Below are 17328 nucleotides of genomic sequence, written 5' to 3' on the forward strand. Positions count from 1 at the left end.
TTTTATTGTATTTACTAACAACTGTCTACATGTGGACTCTGAGACATTTTGGTTTTGACATCAAAGCAGTAACATAATTCACTTTTATACATAATTTATTTTATGTTTGAGCTATGCCTTCATAAGCATATTATAATGCATAATTGAGCTAAATTTCATTTAGTTTATCTTATTCTACTTTCAGAGATCATTTACCTTGTCTCTGACCTGCATTTTTGAATACTTTAGTAACTCAATAACAAGGCATTGGAGTAATTTTCTTAAAGTAAAAAAAAATTCTTCTATGGGAGAGGGAGCTGCAGTGCTCTTGACTTTCAGAAATGTTTGCATTTCTAATTTCCTGAGAGGTATTTTGAGGGTCACACTTACGATCTCCAAGCCGCTCTGCATAATTGCACACTAATATTTTTCAGCCATTTCGATTTACAGATTGATAAACTGATAGTTAATTTATGTAAACTAAACTTCAGTAGCCAATATGAATTAAGATAAAATTAAGTCACTCTCATTTTCTCTAATTTGGCAAATGAAAAAGATAAAAACGTCCTCAACTACTTTGCAATTAAAAAAAAGACCATACTTTGAGAAGAATGTGTTCTTTTCAGTTGGCTGTTCATAGACTTAATGGACTTGAAGGTCAGGCTTGCTAGGTTTATTAACTGGAGTTCTATGTTAGTATTATGGCTTTGGTATTTCAGTTAAGTTTTTATAATACTAGAAAACAACTCATTGTACATAGAGCTTCAAGTTCATGAGTAACAGAGGTGGGGTGTAGCCCTTGTACATTATGTAATGATGCATAGTATCAGGACTCTAGGTTGCAAGTTCTAGAAAGTGAAACTCAAGCCAGCATATGCAAAATATGGAATTTAATGCTTCATATAACTGAAAAGTCCAGAAAGTATGGCTGACTTTCAGATATGGTTTGACCCAAAGGCTCAATGATATCACCAGGATTCTTTCTCTGCATTCATTGGCTCTGTCTTCCATTGTTTTCTACAGTAACTGAAATTTTGAGAACATGGCAGATACTTTGTTACATTGCTGAAGTAAGAGAAGGAGCAGTTTCCTGAAGAAAAAGAAGGATTTGGGGAATGTGGAGTTCTGTTCAGAAGAAGAGATGAGTATAGAATAGACTGAAAATAGAGATCTACTTCAGAAGCCAAATTTTAAGCATGTGACCTAGTAAAGTATCTATAATCAAAAGAAAAGGAGTTTTAATTTGAATTTTTAATTGCATCAGATTTTCATAGCTTTATTCATGCATCTCAAGTAGGAAAAACCAGATGTTCATCCTCACTAGGTGTCCTTTTCCTCGGGAAGTGCTTAGATAACCCTACCTATATTTGCTTTCGTAACACCAACTTATTTCTCCTCTAATTCTAAGTAGATGCATTGTTTAGATTTGTTACTACAATTAGCAATTTGTTTCTTTAAGATTCTGATATATTTCACTATTTGTTTTTGTTGTTTAATAAGATGGAAATTTTGTTTTCAAGTTCTAGACAGGAAGCCAACTGTTGCCCTATTTATCACCTAATTCATTCAGAATTTTGGAGTGTTTTGTACATTTTTCTGAGGAGGCAAAAATAATTTTAGCAGAGTAATTTCTCTAGAGAACTCTGACTGATATAGAATGTATTAATTAATGGAAGACAGTCTGAACATATTTTATCTCAATTATTTAGAGAAATACTATAAATATTATAGTTTCTTATTTAATGAAGTGGAAGAATGCAATTTAGCTACATTGACATTGAATTAAACTCTCACAGAAAATTTATTAAAATTTAAAACTATATGTGGAAAATTTTTAGTGGACTAAGTCTGTGACATTTAAATATTGCATCATTGTAGCAACTCATAAAGTGAAAACAGAGCCTTCCCACTGGAGATTTAGGAAGGCCAACTTAAAAAAGTTGGATTATGGGATTATTTTTGACATTCTTGGTTCTAAACTTGTTTTTTATTCAATATTTTTGATATGGAGTTCTGGTCTGTTTTACAAAAATAACCTGAAATTCAAAGTATGGCTTGCCCTCCTAGTTATATGTTTTTATTAAATGTCAAAAATGTGATAAAGTGTTGGAGCCCTTTGAGCTAATTTCTATCCATTTTCCTGAAATAGTCTATGGAAAAATGGTGTGCAACAATGGAATTTTACAGCTATCCAGGCATTGACTTGTCTTTGTAAGGCATTATTCACCTCGGTTGACAGACTAATTTTCTTTCATCTAGATATCAGAAAAATAGATTTTCCACATGAAGCAAGAATGAGCCAAAGAAAATAAGATAAATGTGTATATGTGAACCAGCATGACTCTAAACTAAGTAATAAGTAGGATCTCGAAATTTAAATAATTGCCAAATGCCTGTGATATAAATAAATTTAAAAATAAAAAATTTTAATGAAAAGATAAGAGTTACAATGGCTACAAGGCAAGCAGTCTTCAAGTAGGTCTTTTAGTATTATCAGATACTTTTTTTTCCTGGTTTTATTGAAATAGACAATTGCTCGTATTTACGTTGTACAATTCAATGAGTTTTTTTCAATTATAGTTGGCATACAATAATATACCAGTTTCAGTTGTACAGCATAGTGATCAGAGATCTGCATAATTCACAAAGTGATTATCCCACTAAATCTAGGATCCCTCTTCCCCCTTGCATATTTATTGTAACATTATTAGCCATCGTCCCCATGCTACACTCTATATCTCCATGACTATTCTGCAATTTATACTTCTTAATCTCTTTGCCCTTTTTCACTGTCCCCCCAACCCCTTCTCATCTAGTAGCCTTCAAAATATTCTCTGTATCTATGAGTTTATTTCCATTTTTGTCGTTTTTGTTTATTCTGATCTTTAGATTCCACGTGTACGTGAAATCATGCAATATTCTCTTTCTCTATCCAACTCATTTTATTCAGTGCAATACCCTGTGAGTCTATCAAGGCAATATCTTTTTCCATTCCCTTCCTTTAGTCTGTGTGTGTCTTTTAATTTGAAGTGAGTCTTTTGTAGGCAGCATATGTAGGGGTTTTGTTTTCTTATCCATTCATCCACTCTATCTTTCGGTTGGAGCACTTAATTCTTTTCCATTTGAGGTACTCGTTGATAGAAATGTAGTTATTACCATTCTTTATTCCTGTTTTTGATACATGTTTTTTCTTCTTAAAGAAGTCCCTCCAGCATTTCCTGAAATACAGGCTTGGAATTGATAAGTTCCTTTAGCTTATTTTTGTCTGGGAAGCTTTTTATCTGTCCTTCAACTCTAAATAATAGCTTTGCTGGATAAAGTATTCTTGGTTGTAGATCCTGGGTTCTCATCCTATTGAATATTTTGTGCCAAGCTCTTCTTTCCTGCATTGTTTCTTTTGAGAAATCAGTTGCCAGTCTTATGGGTGCTCCCTTGTAGGTAACTAACTGCTTTTCTCTTGCTGCTTTTGAGATTCTATCTTTGTATTTAATTTTTGGCATTTTAATTATGATGTGTCTTGGTGTGGGTTTCTCTTTGGGTTCCTCTTTCTTGAGACTCTCTGAACTTCCTGGGGTTGTATGTCTATTTCCTTCACTGGGTTAGGGAAGTTTTCTGTCATTATTTCTTCAAATAGCTCTTCAATTTCTTGTTTTCTTTCAGGTACCCCTATGACAAGGATATTTTTACATTTAATTGTGTACCATAGGCTCCTTAAATTATTATTATAGTCTTGGCTTCTTTTTTCTTGCCATTCTGATTGAGTGTCCTTGGCTTCCCCATCCTCTATATCAGTGATTCAGTCCTCTTCTTTATCCACTCTGTTGATTTCATCTAACATACTCAATCTCAGATAATGTGTTCTTCATTTCTGACTAGTTCCCTTTTATAATTTCCATTTCTGTTTTTATGTTTTGTTTTTTTTATATCTTTGTTAAAGTTCTTACTGAATTCCTCTACTCTTCCCCTAAGTTCATTAAGCATCTTTATAACTAGTATTTTGAACTCTGCACCTGTTAGATTGCTTGACTCCGTTATTCCTAGATCTCTGTTTTGTTCCCTCATATGGTTTCTGCTTCTTTGTCGTGCCATTTTGGCTGCCTTTCTGTGTCTGTTTCTATGTATTCAGCAAAGCTCCTAAGTCTCCTGGTCTAATTAGTATGACTTTGTGTAGTAAGTGTCCAGTGGCACAGTCCTGAGAGGGATTCATCTGCAAGCCAAGTTTAGCCCCGCCCTGTGCCCCTCCGGGGCCATCTGTTAAGGTTCAGTAAGCAATCCACAGATGCAGTGCTTTTATAGTTGCCTCAAAAAAGCATACCAGAAACCGAGGCCAGCTGCCACCACTGCTCTTGGCACTAGTCAGCAAGGAGTACTTGACTCACCGAGAACACACCTGGATGGGACTTGGGTGGGGCCACTAGTTTGGGGAGGTGAAGTTTCAGGGAATCCTCTGGGCTGAGCTACCTCGGTTATCCAGTTTGATGACGTCTTAGCTAAGGCAGTGCCTCTCTGCACACTGGGAGGGAGGAGGGAGGGCTCAACAGAGGAACGATGGATATTGCCAGCACTTCTGCCCCGGAGAGAGCCTTGCCTCTGGCCCTTACTCCGTTAACTCAGTTTCCCCTTGTATGTCCCTGGTGACCCCTTCTTCCCCCACTTCCACCCCATGCAGCTGGCCTGGGCTGGTGCTCAGCTGAGCAGGTCTGTCACTGAGAAAGTCCAGTCACGTACACGGCCCCTTTCGACTTGATCTAACCTGGTGCCATTTGAGCTAAAATTTAATTCAACATTATTGTGCCTCTACCATGAATAAAGTCCTACGCAAGATGCTTTGAGTGACTCAAAGGTGATCTGTAAGTTGAAACATATTGAGATAAAAACAATAATAGAGGCACAAAAATGTTTTAGAGGAAAAATAGCTAAAGAGTGAGACTATGAAAGGTTGTGTGTGTGTGTGTGTTAGATATATGTGGAGGGTTGCATCTTCTAGGAATAGAATAATGAATTTAACCACAATTCCTAGAATAATTTTGGAAGAGAAATTGAAGAGTAGATTTTTGTGTGTGTAGAAATAATATGTTAAATATTATGAAGCATCGGGGGTTCAAAAAAAAGTTATAGTTAACTTGGTTACTTTTATTTAAATTTTTTCATTTTATTAGTAGTATATGATTATCAAAGAAAATTTGAATCACTCAAAAGTATAGTAAAACAAATAATCTAAATATATACTTCATTGACATTGTGTATATTTTTTGCCTTTATTTTTTGGACTTCTATGTAATTTATTTAAAAGTAATTTTTATTTAATTTTTATTAAATCCCAAAATATGCAAATATCATTTGTTTTAAAAAGATATTATCAAAGAGTTCTTCAAGGCTTAATGAAAATTAGCAGTCCTTGCCTTATCTTTTCCAATCCTGGAAGCAATTACTTTTGACTGTTTTAGCTGTTTCTTTTGGAATTTACTTTTGTATTTCTAAATAATAGATTTTTTCTGGGATGGCATGACTTTTCAGATCTGTTGACTTCCTATCATGAAAAATGAGAATTTCCTCTCTTGCTCCAGCACTACCCCTACCCCACTTCCTATTCATACATGTACCCACATCCATTTTGTTTTCTCCCATATTGTTATGTCACAGTTTTTGGTTTAATATTTAGTGTCTATGTTACTATGATGATTATAAAAATATTATATCCAGTCCAGCTTTTCAGTATATGGTGATATGTCCTTTTTTTGTAAATTTTTATTTTTTTTCTTTTAATGGCTGTCTTTTTTATTTGCTTAGTTTTTGATGTGCTTGTCATTAAATGAATTGCTTATCAGTTCATTCAGACACATTCAGTCCCTCAGTTTCATTGTTTTTTTGATGACATATTTGGGTGATGTATCTTGATTACATATCTGTAGCCATCTGACCTCAGGCTCCAAGCTGAATGAGTTACGCTTTGAGCCTGCTGCTCAGCTGGCTTCCTGGAACTTTCTCCTTTCACGGTCATCCTAAGGATTACCTTTACCTTTTCCTGGAATTGGATCCCCTTTTTTCTGTATTTCATGTTTTCCTATTTGTATGTTTATTATCTTGGTTTGCTGGAACACACCCTTCCCTGGCTTCCTGAGAAATAATTCATGGAAGTATATGTATCAATTCACATATGTATAAATTCCTCTAATCTTTCTGTCTTTAGTCCCACCTTTAGTACTTATTTCCAGTTTCTGAGTCTTTCTGAGATTATACACTGTAAATCAATTAACATTTTGATTCTCTCAGCCATATTTTTTTGTTTTGTTAAATTGGTTACTCTTCAAATTCAAATTTTATTTTTATCATCTCTCTTTTGCTGTTTTCTTTTTTCTCATATTCTTTGTCCTTTTGGTTTAATGACTCTAAAAATTACTGGCATTGATATGAGATTTTGTGAGGGAATAGAGATAGACTAGTGTTCAATTTGGTCTCTAGAGTTCTTCTTCCACTTAATATTCTATTCTGCAAAGGTCCCTATATTAGTAAACACTCATATAAACATTTGTTAAATAAATCAAATGTCTTCATAATATTGTATGAAATGAATGTGCCATCTTTCTTAAACTTTCTTTTGCTATTACATTTTTTTCAGTGTCTTTTTTTTTTTTTTTTTAATCACCAATGAACATGTTTCAGCAAAAAAATTTTTCGGTATGTGGAAAATGATGTTAGCTAAGAAGGTTTACTAATGGTGGGCTGCAAAGATTCTATATTTGGTCCTGTCCTAAGAACATTTTTTAAGTGACTTTGATGAAGTAATCTTTCAAAGGCCTCTTCCGCTTGTAGGTTAAGATTTATGACAGATTCAATTTATTTTTCATGATTTCAGAAGTCAGAACTTGGGTAAATGTTTTAAAGAGACAGATTTTAGTTTAATAAGAGAAAAATATTCCTAATATTTGTAGTCATTCAAAAAAAAGAAACAGGTCTGCTTAGTATAAAAATAGCTTTCCTCCCCTTCACTAAACTTTGAGTTCTAGGAGGGTGGGGACCATCTGGTTCCTTAAAGTCCAACCAGCACCTAGCATAGTGCTGCCACAAGATGGGCACTTAATAAATATTTAATGTTGAAAGCATATGCTAGTTTACCACCAGATAGAGTTGTTATAGTAGCAGAGATTCCTGTTATTATTAGTGAAAAGTTTACCTCTAAAATCCCTATATCTCTGAAATCTTATGAATATAGAAGGAGAACATAAAATTCAATAGCCAGTTATATGGGAAAAAATGATTCCAATATCTAAAAGGAATCAAGTATCTTTTTTTTGACATCTGTGTAAGAGCCATTATTACCATTAGTGATACCAAATTAGATAAATAACTCAGTTAGATATGTTGTTGTTTCAGTAGTCAGAAGATTAATGACCTAATTTGCTTTAGTAATGGTTCACATGGCTTCATCTATTCTTCCCTATAATCATAGGCTGTTGTTTTCTACTTAAAGTTGATTATGAAGAGAGTTCTTTTCCTCCTCTTGATGCTCTCTTAATTTAGCAGAATCATTTCATTTTGATCATCCTTCTGCCAAAATAATAAAAAATCAAATTACCTAATCAAACATAAAAATATTTCATACATTTTTATATTTCATACATTTTATAAGTTAATAACTTTCTTCCATGTGTATTTGTCTTTTTTTTTTGTAATATACACATTTTGCCTAAATGGTCATCATTATTTTGCCTTAGTTACATGTTTAGAGTGACCCAGGAATTACATGGAATTTGTAGATGGCAAAACTTCCATTCTTATAAACCATCTGATATTAATCTGAGTATAAAGCTCAATTTGTAAAATCCATGAAAGAGACTTGGCCTTTAGTACTCTCCCTTGTATTGCTAGATAGTCTTTCTGGTTAACACACCATTTCAAAATTGAACACGGAATTATCAACTCTTGAAAAGATTTCCCTGGGCGTTTTCAAATAGGTGTTCATCTAAATCTAAATGCTCGTAGCATTTCATTTTGACTTCTCTTACATAATTTATCCCTTCGACATTGTATTTGTAGTAGCTCAAAAGAAACAAATTTCTCCAGGGCAGGATCTGTTATTGAGTCCTTTGAATTTCTTGAAAACCCCTACTCAGAGCTCAATAAATATTTGTGAAATAGGTTAAGTATATATATGAATCCATATTTCTGTGGTGATAAAAAATCATATAAATGTAAGAGAGAAAATAATATTTTAGTAACTGATGTCAGAATTCCTGTTGTGAAGAGAACTGTTTTATTTAGAAAAATACCTTCATAAACAGCTTCAACAGGTGGAATGTGATGAGCCCAGGGAAAGCATGAATAAGAAATGAATACGGATTTCTGGGTGTAGGTGAGCAAAAAAAAGAAAGGAAGGAGAGGAGACAGGTAATGGTGTCTGTTTTGCAGTGAGAAACTGCAGAACCACATGGTGGGAGACCACAGGCTCTGAAGGAAGTGGGGAATTCCAGCCTTCGGCTGCTTAATAATGTACGAGAATATGTGACTAATAATTCAGTTGAAATTGTTTGTGTTGCGCTATGTAAATCCTCTTAGTACACAATTCCAGGGGACTTGGTTTACTGAATACAGTAACATATTGAACCCATCACTGTAAACCTAACCCTTCATGCAAGACTGCCACAGAAACATACCTTGAGTAAGGTATACCTCGGAGGAATAATCAAGGAAATTGGGCTGAGTCCCACATCTGGGTTTGTCTAGAGGAGAAAGAAGAGAATAGCTATAGGAACTGAGACATAAAAATCAGAGGTTGAGAGCTGTCAGGATTAGCAGAAGTCATTGGACTTCACATAGCACTTAGGGTGAAGGAGAGTCTTTCTAATTTTATTTTCAACTCAAGGGCAGTGTACACTCAGATGATACCTGGGCTGTACAGGCTTGGCTGAGATTATCAAAGACCTAAGTCCTCTTCACCTCCCCAATAATGGGAAATCCAATTTTCTGACAACTAGCTAGAAATTTAGTAATGGCCAGAAAGTTACCACATCACATAACCTATGATATCACTGATATTTAAGTGAGTTGCCTCATGATAAAGCTAGCTGTTTTAGAGAAAAATAAGCATACTATGTGCCAGGCACTGTTTAAGGACTTTGTATACATAAAACATGGACCTTATATATCTATTAACTCTTCACAACAAGCTTACAAATAGATAGGTTGTTATTCTAATTTGACAGGAGGAACACTGAGCCATGGAAATGTAAGTCAGTTGCCTAAGCTCTCAGAGCCAGTAAATAGCAGGGCTAAGATTTGAACATAGTCTAGTTCCAGAGGCCATGTTCTTAATAGCTATACATATTCTCCACACTTTTTAGCATGATCAAAAGTCTGAGCTACAGAAGAAGGTGAAACCATCTTAAGGTATTTAAGTAAAAAGAAAGGTGGGTTAGCGAGTGAGAATAACTCTGCCTAGCTGTTCAGCACTGTTGTTACTTACCTGTGATAGGTGCTGTTATGAGTTATTTAATGCTTTATTTTTTCATTTCTTCAACTTTAAAATGAGAGCCATGCCTCCTCCAATACCTTTCATGGGAAAATATTGAGTACATAGTTGAAACATTTCTTCAATGTAAAGAAAGATCCTATAGAAATTACAAGGTTTTGTGTGAATACTACAGATAATTTGAACCTTTAGCTAATGATTCAGTGGAACTGGATAATGTCTCAACTCTTTGAGTTGAAAGATGGAAACAACGAGTAATTCAAGTTTCAAAGGACATTTCCTATACTTTGAATATTTTCTCAGTGATGTAATGAATTGTGAGGAAAAACAGATGCTAGATTGGGTGACACTTTGCCTTAGCCAGACTTAATTTTTTTTTGTACTTCTAATTTTCAGCTTATTGTTTTAACATGTCACCTGTGTACACTAAATTTATAATGTAAATACGGTTAAGGATATTATTCTTTTTTATTGATCCTCAGTGTGGCCAAAGGCAAGAGAGGAACTGGCAAACAAATTAAAGGCCTTGGGTTAGAGTCTATAGGAAACTAAATGGTAGCAGTTTATCTATCACCCACACTGTCTGGCAATTTCAGTACAATTACACTAGGCTCAAGACACTAAATATAAAGTGTTACACAGATTTAAAATGGGTGAGATGGAAGCCTATAGCACTTTGCTGAGATTAACACAACAGCCACTGTAAAGTACAGAGAGTTTAATTCCTGAGAAATAGCAATTTGAGCAGAAGCTCCATAATGCAATATGATAACATTATTTTCAATTTGTACTTCAAAATGTAATGATTGCTTCCCATGAGGGAAGACATCTTTGTAAAAGGGAAAGGTTATTGTGATAAAGGCAGGGAATAACAAGTTAAAAAAGAAAAAACAAAATCTTCTTAAAAGCAATTTTAGAAAAAGTAAATACTTGAACTGTATTATTTTACTTGAAAAGTAAATACTTGAACTGTATTGTATTATTCATTCTAAGAATTATAATGGAGGTCTAGGGGAGGGGAAAGATGAGGAGGAGGTAAGGAAGAATAACACGAAAAATCAGTCTTGATTTCATTTGAGGAATGTTGATACAGCCTAAAATAGATCCGGGTGATAGTAATTGACACTGAGACTCAGGAGATTTCATTCGGTTTTGTATAACAAGTTTAGTAAGTTTTTTAAAGACTCTTCCAGCTATTTTTTTTCTTAATTTTTTTTAGAGACCAATGGAGTGTGCTTTGCAAAGTAAAGACTTAGACATTTCTTCACCACCTTCTCTTGTGTGATTTCTGTGGAAAGAGCCCAGTGGTAGATACCATGAGGCTGTGAAAACAAGACCTTGCCTCTGCCCTTGGGGGAACTTACAGTTTTATAGGAGAAATGACCTATACTTAATATAATATTAAAAAGCTAGAAAGTGGCAAATTAAAAAACAGCTCAGATGGAGTTTCATGAGGGCTTAGAGTTGGGAAAGATTTCTTGCATCATTGAAGATGTGAGAAGGATTTATGGGCAATTCAGGAGAGTGTCCCAAGAAGAGTGAATAATATATTTGTCTAGAACTGAGGATATGGTGTTTCTGGTGATTGAAGTCCAAAAGTGGTGGACTAGAATTTTTGGGATGGACTGGAGCATGATTTCGTAGCAAATGGGCCTAATTTAACCCTTCCATAGGATCTAGGCAACAGCAGACCACTCCTCACCTTTCTGTCTGGCCCAGGGGAATTTAGCCTATACTGATTCCATGGTGCTGTATCAGTACCCAGAAGAAAGAATTATTTCCCATATTGAATTTCATATCATTCCATGCACAATTTTTTTGAATTATAAAGACCTTTATAGGGGTTTTGTTATTATTTTATTATAGCTAGAATTTGCCAGAATTAAGAGTTCATTAGAACTAAGTTCACTATTAATTTTTTAAAAAATTTTTAATTAGGTTCATTGGGGTAACATTGGTTAATACAATTATATAATTTTCAGGTGTACATTATCATTCGACATCTGTATATTCTACTGTGTCTTTACCACCCAAAGTCCAGTTTACTTCAGCTACCATATATTTCATCCCTTGTACCCATTTCACCCTCCCCCTAAACCCTATATTTGACCCCCTTTACACACAATTTTTATTTATGTATTTGCTTTTAGTTAGAGATTTAGTGCTAAAAGATTGAGATTTTCTTTTAAAAGAACCATTGGATGACACATACCCTAAGATATTCAGTTTATTTTTAATATATTTGTACTAATTCTGTCAGATAGAAGATTGGTTAGAGGAAAATCTGTTAATATTTAATAACGACTTCTTTTTATAAGACTGTGTGCTGATATATAATCACAATGAAGTATCAGAGGGCACCTTATATTACATAATGATGTATTTTAAGGAAACTTAATTTTGAATTCTCATTTAGGTTTTTACCTTTTGGGCTGTTCCTAAATAATAATGCTCAAGAGACCCTCAAATTATTTGGGTTTATCATGTAAAGGGGGTTTAGGATGTTCCTCTTTATGTAAGTATAAAAATTATCTAGCAATTTCTGAAATTAGGGAAAAGAAATTTAATCAACTACAGGATTCCTATCTTAGTGATTTAGTTACTGAATGTCCCTAGCAACTTTGAGCAAGTCTTGGTTTGCAATTATTACAAAAGGCACAGACTTTTCCCCCTCTTAATGGCAGAAAGAATAGAGACTATCTCCTTAACATCTCTTCATTGCCTTCTTTCTCTAACAAGTGCCAGATCTACTTCAGGCTCTCATTATCTCTTCTCTGGACTATAACAACCACCTCCTAATTGGTCTCACTGCCTTCTGTTTCTCTCCCGTGTAATCCAACCCAACTCCTGAGAAACTAATCTTGCCAAAACGAAGCATGGATATGTCATCTATTGTACAAAATCCCTTCAATAATTCCCTATTATAAACTGCTCTAAGCTCAGATAGTTTGACTTGTTATGCAAGGTCATTACAATCCAGTTTCTTCACATATTTGATATGTTCTAGTCAAAGTTAGTTAATTTCCCTATAAACATTCCCACCTCCACATTTAAGCACGTATTGCCTGGAAAGTCCTCCCTATTATTTCTAGTTATAGAAATCCTCATCCTCCTGCAAAGTCTGACCTTAGCAAGTGCTTTCATTCTAACTCTACCATGCCCCAGTACATCCCAATCCAGCCAAGAAGGAAGTGAATTTATCCTTCCTCTGAATTCTCAAACTAACTTTATAGCATTTACCACACTGTGCCTTGCATTTTAATGATTCATGCATTTATTTAAGTCTCTCCTAAACTGTGAAATTCTTAAAGACCAAGATCACATCTCATCATCCTTATATTTCCCATAGAACTTATCTCAGTGGCCTGCACATTGTTGTTACCTAATAAAGTCTACTGCTTGGAGGATGTGTTTAACGCAATATTGACTTGCCTACAGGTTGTGATTGCCATACATCTTAATGGGAGAAATTGGTAGCTTCTAATAATTTCTGTGGGTTACTTTTCCTGAAAACACTGACTTATTTAAGGCCATATTCCAATGTAAAAGATTTTAGTTAGAGTCAATTAAACTGGACACAATAGGAGAAGAGTGGCAGAGAAAGAAATGCTGCAGATTGTACTTGTGGATTTGTTGAGCTCAGGATAAGGAAGCAGCATCTGTTCGAGAAATATCTACTAGTTAAGACTCAAGAAGTCAAACATACCTAACTATCCTGCATATCACATTCTTTTAGCAGGAGGTGCCAAGAAGAAAAGGAGCAATCTACCATCTGCTAAGCCATCTGTTTCATAAGCCCATTTCTTATTCAGTGCCATCAGGGTTTTAATTTCTTTTAAAAAATGATTAGCATCATCAAACACCCCAAATAAGAGCATATGATAACATCTAATAGCCATCTCAGTTAGCAGCAGCTTCTATTTTTCTCAAAGTTGTTTCCTTGTTGATTTATGTCCCCTACAATGTGTATAGTGTGGAAAGAGCACAATCTGTGAATCAGAAGCCCTGAGTCTGAATCCTAACTCTGCTTCCTACTAATTTCTGTAGGGCAGTTACCTACATCTGACCTTAAACTTCCAATGTAAAATGGAAATAATATTTACTTTACAGGATGTGAGCTAAAATGTAAGCCCCATGAAGGCAAGAGCCTTCATTTGTTTCATTCACTGATGCACCCCAAGCATCCAGAACATCATTTGGCAAATAGAAGGTGCTCATTAAATTCTTGTTGAATGTGGTAATACTGAATAAATTGATACCTATAAAATGTTTTTAAAACTAGTATACAAATAATAGAATTTTAGTATTAGAAGCATAAGGATCACTTAATTCAGTCTCCTTGTTTTATAGATGAATGAACTGAGGACCAGAAAGACAGACCTACACAAGATGTCACAGCCATACAGTTGTGGAGTTGGCACAGTAATCTAGGCTTCCCAAATTCTAGTTCAGTCCTATTCTACTGAACCATGCCTTCTTTTAAAAATTATATAATCAACCCATTACTTTAGTTCAGTGTTTTATAGACTTTAGTATTGTGTACACCATCTTCTCTATTTTTGCAATATTTATGTAGGTTATTATTGACTTACTATTTTTCTTTAGGTTGAGTTAAATTATTAAACTTAAATACTTTATCTGTGTCTTGTATTAAGCAATGATGTCCATGAAATAATTTGTTGCACTAGTAATTTTTTTCAATATATATTAAGATAAAAAAATGTACATTAAATACCGCCTCAAATTGTTTGCTTATCTCCTATAGTACTTATTTCATATTCTTAGAGAAATTCTGCCTAAAAATATCTGTGATGTATTATGACTCCGCATCAATATTTTTCATGGAATAAAAAAGCAAAGAAATTTCCAGTGCAGTCAATTCAAAAGTTTTTATATTAGAGGAGTATAGATAATTAAAAATATAAAATAATTAGAAATTTGGCAGACATTTTTTTCTTCTTCTGTTTCAGAGAATGAGAATAAGATCCTCATGCTATTGTACTGGGTAGAAATTTCATCGTTACAAAGTTGGATGTGCAAAAAAGAAGAAAATTTATTTCTTTATAGTAATATTTAGCTCTTGAGCCTCCATTCCTGCTATTGATGGAGAATTTAAACTAGTCACTGTGAGGTCAACATAGACACTTGTGAATTTTGTCTCATGATTGTTTTATTTTTTTGGGTAAACACATTATCATTTAAAGGTCTTTTCTTTTCCATTTCTCTTTCCTTCTTCTGTGAGGAATCTAAGTTCAGCCCAAGTAGAATGGGTGGCAAAAATGGTGCTCTCATATCTGAGTCTAGGTTCTTTTCTTCTCTTATTCTTTGCAACTTCCTTTCTTTTTACTGCAAAGGGTTTTAAAAAAATTTTTTTTCACATATGTATGAAAACTAGGTTTCTACATTATCATTCATTATTCTACATTCTATGGTTTATTGTGTACAATCTATGTGCAGAGACCACCAAGCCTTTGTCTTTTTGTGCTCAAAAAAGACTTCTTTTTCCTCCTTAGAGTCTACCTCTTAAAACTGAAAAATCTTGCCTTTCAAAACTTTTAGCTCTGTTGTGGGCTTTTCGGAAGTAACAACCAGATATCTAAAAATTCTTAGTTCTAAATCCTTCTTGTGGTATTGTGTGTCTCTGAATGAATGGGGATAGGGTCACATACAGAGAAGTGGAGGAGAGGGGAGGCACATGAATTGACACTTGAAAGTTTTGTCGCAACACAGTATGTGTAAAAATCCAGACTGTTACTTTTTTCCCTAATTTTTCTTTTTTTTAGTTTTCATTTTGAAAAGTCTTTTTTAAAATATCTTTTTATTCTTCAATTACAGTTGACATACAATATTATATTAGTTTCAAGTGTACAACATAGCGATTAGACATTTATACATCTTATGAAGTGGTCACTCCAATAAATCTAGCACCCACCTGACACCATATATAGTTATTACAATATTACTGACTATATTCCCTATGCTGTACTTTACATCTTCATGACTATTTTGTAACTACCAATTTGTACTTCTTAATCCCTTCCCTCTTTTCACCTACCCACCAAACTGCCTCCCATCTGGCAACCATCAAAATATTCTCTGTATCTATGAATTTGTTTCTATTTTGTTTGTTTATTTTGTTCTTTAGATTCCACATGTAAGTGAGATCATAGGCATTTATCTTTCTCTGTCTGACTTACAATACCCTCTTGGTCCATCCATGTTGTTGCAGTTGGCAAGGTTTCATTCTTTCTTATGGCTGAGTAGTATTTCATGGTATGTATGTACTACCTCTTCTTTTTCTATTCATCCACTGAATAGCCATGTCTTGGCTATTGTAGGTAATGCAGCAATGAACATGGATTCTCATGTCTCTTTGAAGCAGTGTTTTGCATTTGTTTGGATAAATATGCAGAAGTAGGATAACTAGGTCCTTCTTTGTTTCTTGTTATAGCTTTTGTTTTAAAGTCTATTTTGTCTGGTATAAATGTTGCTACCCTAGCTTTTTGATTATTTGTTTCCATTTTCATGAAATATCTTTTCCCATGCCTGTACTTTCAGTTTGTGTGTGTCTTTCGATCTGAAGTGATTCTCTTATATGTAGCATATGTAAGGGTCTTGTTTTCTTATCTATTCAGCCACCTTTTGATTGGAGCATTTAATTCATTTACATTTAAAGTAATTGTTGATAGATTTGTAGTTATTGCCATTTTATTTTTCATGTTTTTAATCTTCTTCCTCTTCTTATAGAAGTCTCTCTAACATTTCTTGTAATAATGATTTGGTGGTGATGAACTTATTTAGCTTTTTCTTGTCTGGGAAGCTGGGAAGCTCTCTATCTGTTTTTTGATTTTAAATGATAGCTTTGCTGGGTAGAGTAACTGTTGTAGGTAACCGTTCTTTTTAAAATCACTTTGAATATTTCATGCCAATCCCTTCTGGCTTGCAAAGTTTCTTTTGAGAAATCAGCTGACAGTCTTATATGAGCTTCCTTCTAGGTAACTAGATGCTTTTCTCTTGCTGCTTTTAAAATTCTCTCTTTGTCTTTTACCGCTGGCATTTTAAATATGATGTTTCTCAGTGTGGGCCTCTTTGGGTGCATCTTGTTTGAGACTTTCTGCTTTTCCTGGGCTTGTATGTCTATTTCCTTCAGCAGGTTAGCAAAGTTTTCTATTATTATTTCTTCAGATAGGTTTTCAATTCCTTGCTCTGTCTCTTCTCTTTCTGGTACCCCTATGATGCAAATGTTGATATGCTTGATGTTGTCCCAGAGGCCCCTTAAACTATCCTCATTTTTTTGGATTCTTTTTCCTTTTTGCTGTTCTGATTGGGTGTTTTCTGCTATGTACTCCTCCTAATCACTGATTGAGTTCTCTGATTTATCTAATCTACTGTTGATTCCCTCTAATGTAGTCTATATTTCAGTTATTGTAATTTTTTTATTTCAGACTGGTTCTTTTTTATGTTTCCTATCTTTTTGTTAAAGTCCTCACTGAGATCATTGAGCATTCTTATAACCAGTGTTTTGAACTCTGCACCTGGTAGATTGCTTGTCTCTGTTTTGTTTAGTTCTTTTTCTGGAGCTTTGTTCTTTTCTTTAATTTTGGAAGTGTTTCTTTGTCTCTCCATTTTGGCTGCCTCCCTGTGTTTGTTTCTATATATCAGGTAGAGCTGCTATGTCTCCCAGTGTTAGTAGAGTGGCTTTATGTAGTAGGTGTCCTGTGGGGCCCATTGGCACAGTCTCACTGGTCACCTGTGCTAGGTGTTCCAGATGTGCCCCTTGTGTGGGTTGTGTGTGTCCTCCTGTTATAGTTGAGCCTTGTTTGCTATTTGCACATCAGTGGGAGGGATTGACACTTAGGCTTATTGGTTTTGAGTACTGA

This window comes from Pteropus vampyrus, unplaced genomic scaffold (genome assembly GCF_000151845.1).
Source record: "Pteropus vampyrus isolate Shadow unplaced genomic scaffold, Pvam_2.0 Scaffold14, whole genome shotgun sequence".
NCBI classification, from domain to species: Eukaryota; Metazoa; Chordata; class Mammalia; order Chiroptera; family Pteropodidae; genus Pteropus; species Pteropus vampyrus.